This window comes from Solanum pennellii, chromosome 7, assembly GCF_001406875.1.
Source record: "Solanum pennellii chromosome 7, SPENNV200".
Lineage (NCBI taxonomy): Eukaryota > Viridiplantae > Streptophyta > Magnoliopsida > Solanales > Solanaceae > Solanum > Solanum pennellii.
The window spans coordinates 2373601-2379824 of NC_028643.1; positions in this window are offsets into that span (position 1 = coordinate 2373601).

Here is a 6224-nt window from a genome sequence, read left to right on the forward strand (position 1 = left end):
CGCTTGAGCTCCTTATATACAACTTCCAAATGTTCACTTCTTAACTAACTTTGTTGATGTGGGACTATATCTATATGGGCTTGTTATCATTAAATGTGCAACTCCTTAATTAATGTAAGTAATTAATGTAACAATGTGACTAATTATATTAATTTATAAAATTTATGTTGTTGGTTTGTCCTAGAATTGTAAATGAGATACGAGTAACAAATCAATTCCCAAAAAATAAAAATAATTACATTTGATGATTTTTATTTACCTCAGTTTTATTTTATTTTTCTTTGGGAAAAAGGACAAACAAACTCTTGAATTGTCGTAAATTGTGTTGGGATTATTGGTGCTTCTGTCGTCTAAAAACTAGAACAAATATGTCCTTCACTTTAAAGAAAGACTAAATAGGGACACATGACACAACTTAATCCGTCGATCTGATTTTAATGAATGTCGGTGAGTGGATAAGATTATGACACATATATGTCCGTTAGTATAAAGGGTATATATGTTCTCATTTTTGGACGGCATGGCATCGATGTCCTAAAAGTATGACGAGGAGTATTTGCATACATTTTACGATAGTTCAGAAGTATATTTATCCTTTTTTTTCTTTTTGTTTTCTGGGGAGGTCGTGGATAGAAGGTTCAAAGTTAGTCTATTGCTGTGGTGAATCAACTGTGTCAATCATCCAAGTTCTGATACAAAATTTTGAGATCTAAAACGCAAAGAACAATTGCATAGATTAAGTAATTGATGGTATCGTCATACTTTTTTGATATATGATGTATCTTGCTTACTTTTTTGATACATTACATCCAAATACCTTTCAATGATATCACCATCATAACTTTTATTTTGATTTGAATAAATCATTTTATCTGTCTCGAACTTCTATCTATTATTTTAGGTAAAATATTCAAAATTAATTGATCAATCAGGATATAAATTTCACACCCATATCATATCGTGTCGATATAGATATATATGGCACTCAAAATAAAGAAACCCACAACTTACATGGTAGTACAAGGTTTTAGGCAAATTCTAGTGGTTAACATTATCACGATGATTGACAAATTTGTTAGCTTTAATCTTCTTAGTCTTGTGACAAGTAGTACCCATGCACTTTTGTCAAAAAGTAGAAAGCTAAGGCCACACATTACTAAAGTCTAGGGGAAATTAGTGAAAGAGAAAATGAATCACGTGGTATAGAGAGTGTATCGCTGAAATTTCGATAATAATTTAGGAGAATATTTATATTTTATATCAAAAAAATATAAAAAATATTTTTTTTCCTATTATGTAATATATGAAAACGATTCGTTATCTTCTTAACATATTGGAATAAGAATATCCCAATCAAATTATCAAATGACATGAAATAACCTACTTAGAATTAGAACCAAATACACACTATTTTATATTTTTAATATCATATCTCTTCACATGAATGTGAAAATTTCTCAATATTCCCAACCATGAATAAGAGCCACAAAGGCACAAACTTAACTTTTTCTACATACTAAAGGATAAATATAAAAGAACAATAAAAAATGAATAACTTTTTTGTTATTGTTTTAACAAACCTATTGCCAAAAACTCAAGTTCATGACAAGTGATTTATTCTTTGACAATGCATTTGATCAAATTGTCCCAAAGTATTGGGAGCCATGAATTTCTCTCATGGCTTGTTTTCAAAGTAGTGGCAACCCATGTGAAAGGAGTTCCTTTTTTTTTTGACCAAATGTCCAAATTCATGACCAAAGAATCTAAATATTGTTACTAACTTGTTATGCCCTAATTGGTCCACATATTCTTTCAAAGGTTCTTGTCATACTTTGAAACAACCCCCCCCCCTCCCAACTTAAATATAGTGAGGTTACAATTAATTTGGATGCGCATAGCGTAAAATATATATAGGGAGGAAACGTTCGGTAATAGAATTTTATAGTTTCATATTAAAGATTTGAACCCCAAATAATTAGAGATGGAGAGATTCTATTTGTCTCACCACAATTATCATTAGTATAGAGAAGTATTGAAACACTCTTGAACTTGGCGTAAATTATTAGTTTTATCTTCGAACTACGGAAAGTCTTGAAAACACTCATCTGCTTAACTAATTGAACATAAATACACCATCAATATGTCACATAGTATAGCAAGTAGGCTTAAACTCTTTTAGAAATATGGGGTTCTTAATAAAAAAAAAGTCTTGAGAAGTGTTGAAAACAATCTAAACTTGACGAAAATTTTGGGGTGTATTTCACTCAAATTGCAAGGTGAGTGGTGTATTTATGTTCAGTTAGTCAAGTAAAAGAGTGTTTTTAAGACTATTAATAGTTCAGAGAAAAAATTAATTATCGTGTCAAATTTAAAAATATTTTTAATACATCTTCCTTATTAAAAATTAATTATTCGCATCAAATTTAAAAGCGTTTTTAATAATTCTCCCTTACTTAGGTCCAATTGGCTGCTTAATTTCTGTACGCTTAAGAAGACTTGTTAACTAATACACACACTAATTGAAGTAACAAACAATTGATTAATGGACTAATTTAGAGAATAGCCAGCAAATACATAAATGTAGTGTTGTTTAAACATAAATATACATACTAAAATCATATATAACATACATATAATATACATAAATGGTGTACATGTTTTGTATATTTAGAGTAGTCTATCTTGTTTATTGAGTTTCTAGTATATTCACACTATCAAAGGCTCAACCAATTGTATTACTTATGATCTCAATAGTCAATATTGTGAATTTAATAGATTAACATAATATAACAATTTAGGTTCAACAATTTTTTTTAATTTAAAAATACTTTTTACGAAGTCTTAAAATAAATTTGAATCCATGGATGTGTGTACTATGTGGTTGAACTAGCTTGGAATATGCAATATTAATTTTCTAATGCATCTTCAAATTGTACTTGATTTGACTCTTTGAAACAAAATTACCTCTAACATTATTTTAATATATATGCCAAAAAATTAAAGCTTCAATTGTTGACCCAACTTGGTCAACTCTCAACCTATAAGACATCCATCCAAGAATCTTCTTTCATATTTATATTTTGTTTTATTTCATTGCTTCAAGTAAAAAGGAAAAACATAGTAAAACTTTTACCATTTCATTTCTCGATTCCCTAGCGGAATGTTAGCTCTGGTTTGCAATATTATATATCTTATCAGATTTTAAATATGTCTAAGTACACGTATCTCAAATACATGAGATTAAATTAGGTGTAACTAATTTGTTCGGGATACATCATATTCAAGTGGTTTTGCATGTATTTGTGATGTATAACAAATCTCGCTCTTCTCTCTCTCATGTATTTGGTATCTCAAATGCATGTGAATCACTCCAGATACATACAGCTACATGTATATGGTGTAATACATTAATCTGGGATACATACAAATCTCGCTCGCCTCTCTCCCCATTTTTGTGTATTTGGTAGCAAAAATATATGTGTTTAAGTGTATTTTTTTTCATTATATAGTAGAGAACTCTTAATTAATGATAAAATACGCAATTTTTTGAATATATATATATATTAGTAATAGTGTATGTATAATTATCGTATCATTTTTTTCCGAATCATAAGTGCATGGGAGTAGTCTTTTATATATGTCTATGGCCTCATGGGAGAGATGAATTATTTATTTATTTATTTATTGCAATTGGTCAATTATATTTTTATTTTTTAATTTTAGTAGAAAAGGGGATCTTCATGGACCTTTATAATACAACATACATTTTAAAATATGATATTATTGTTACAAAACAAAATAAAATATAGAGGCATTTATTGTTCTAAAAACACTAAACATCTATCATGATGGATTATGGAGTAATTAATTGAAATTGGCGTATACGTGAAGGAGTAATTAGCATACAAATCTCAAAATACTTTTCTTAATCCATATGCATGTATGCCGTTTCTTCTAAGCTAATTATAGTTTGTTAGGTTTAGGGGGATGTATCTTTGGATCTTGTTAATTATATTATTGGAATGTAATATATATGTCGAAACAATAATGTGTTGCGACTTTTAACTAAAAAGCATTATTCATTGAATAAATATTTCACGTTCACGCAATCTGATTTTTTTAAAAAAAGGTGATTGCAACTCAAAGAGTGTGACGTAAATTTTTCATTCTGATACAAATATTATATTGATATTTATTTTCACGACTCAAACTCATAAAAATTAAGATACAAACTTTAACTTAGATAAATTTTATTTGGAAAGTACTAGTTTATTATCAACACCTTTTAGTGTAATAGCCAACTCTATCTAGTAGGACAAATCCCTAACTATATATTAAATCAACATGCAAAAATATGTGTTTATATAAAAGCTAAGAATATATAAACTTATTCTCTAGAGTAATTAATTAAACATTATTATTGGGGTTTAACCTAAAGATAACTAAAGCAACCTCCTCCTTATAATCAATGTAACATATATATGTATATTTTTTATTTCATTTCAATTTATCGTATTATTTTACTTTCTAGTTCATTCTAAAAAAATAAATAAAATTTTTTTACAACTTTTTAGTTTCACGTTCCGTAATATATTTAAGACTATAAAATTAGAAGACATTGTGATACATTCGCTATATTTTAAATTTATGAACATAAATTTTAAAATTTTCATAAATTTTATATTAAATTAAATCTAGACAATCAAATTAAAATAGATAACAGATTAATAAAAAAATTCATAAAGTGAATTTTATAAAATTTAAATTTTGAATTCGTAACGATAATTTTAGGTAGACATTCATTCACACAACCCCACATGTGTATATGCCTAATGTTATGACACACCAATAATTGGCCACTATTTTTATTTATTTTTTTCAATAAACTAATTCATCATATTTTATTTGAAAATCATAAAATAAATTAATAGGACGTATGTGTATACGTGGCAACTTTAGGGAGTGCAAAAAGATTATCTTTATAATGACCCCCACCCCACAACAAAAGTGACCGTTAGTCAAATGGAAAAGTCCCTTGTAATTTTATAGGTTTATTTATTTAAGGGAAAAGACACAAATATCCCTTAATTTATGTTCGAAATTTTAGAGATACACGTATATTATATTAAGGTTTTATTATTCCTGAACTTATTTTAATAATTATCTACCCTTTTTTGACCTACGTGGACGAAAAGGGGTAAAAAATTATTAATAAAATAAGTTTAGGGGGGATAATAGGACCTCTGTATAGTATAAGTGTGTCTCTGAGATTTCGGACATAGGTTGAAGGGGTACTTGTGCATTATCCCTTTATTTAATTATACTAACTCTTATTTGCATCAGCTATATATATTTTTCAAGTTTCTTGCCTCGTACATCATATTAGAGCTTTATTAAATTTAAATTCGCATTGAAAAGTTTCACATTAAATAATAAAATATTTTCTAATAAAGATGATTTTGAACTCAAGAAAACTCAAATACGAAGTTTTTAAATAAAACTGAAAAAATACTTACCGTTTCATCAAAATCTTTGTTTATCACATATTATAGTTTCACTAATATATCAAAGCTAGATACAAAAGCAGCTCAACGAATCATATTAAAAGTTGTTTATGTAAAACTTTTATACCGCAATTTATGTAAAAATTTATGCATCGTTACGTTTATCGAATCAATTCAATATTTTAAAACATGTAATAAAAAGTTAGGAACCAAATTCTAATCAACTAGTTTTAAGAAAGTTTTTTTTTTACTTTTGACGTGAAAACACTTTCATTTTTTCTCTTTTTACTTCGATCAAAATATAAGTAAAATTAATCGCAAAAACTTGTTTTTATTGAGAAGTTTCAATAGGATTGTAAAATTTTTAGTAGTGAAATATTGTAGTCCTGTTAGATTAATTAATACGAAGGCATAGAAAATGTATATATATATGTATACTTTATATTGTATAATTTTACATTTATCAACTAGTGATGTAACTCTTTTAAATAAAACTAAATTCATGGACATATATTTAATGGATTTCTCATGCTTTGTTTACAAAGTAGTATAACATCGCATGTGAATAGCTATTTGAATATTCTTTTTGGTGTACCAAATTGACAAAACATTTTAATATCAGGAGCAAAGCTAGCGTATATGATGTAAATTTAATCAAACTTTCTCTTTATATATATATATATATAAATTTAATCAAACTTTCTCTTTATATATATATAT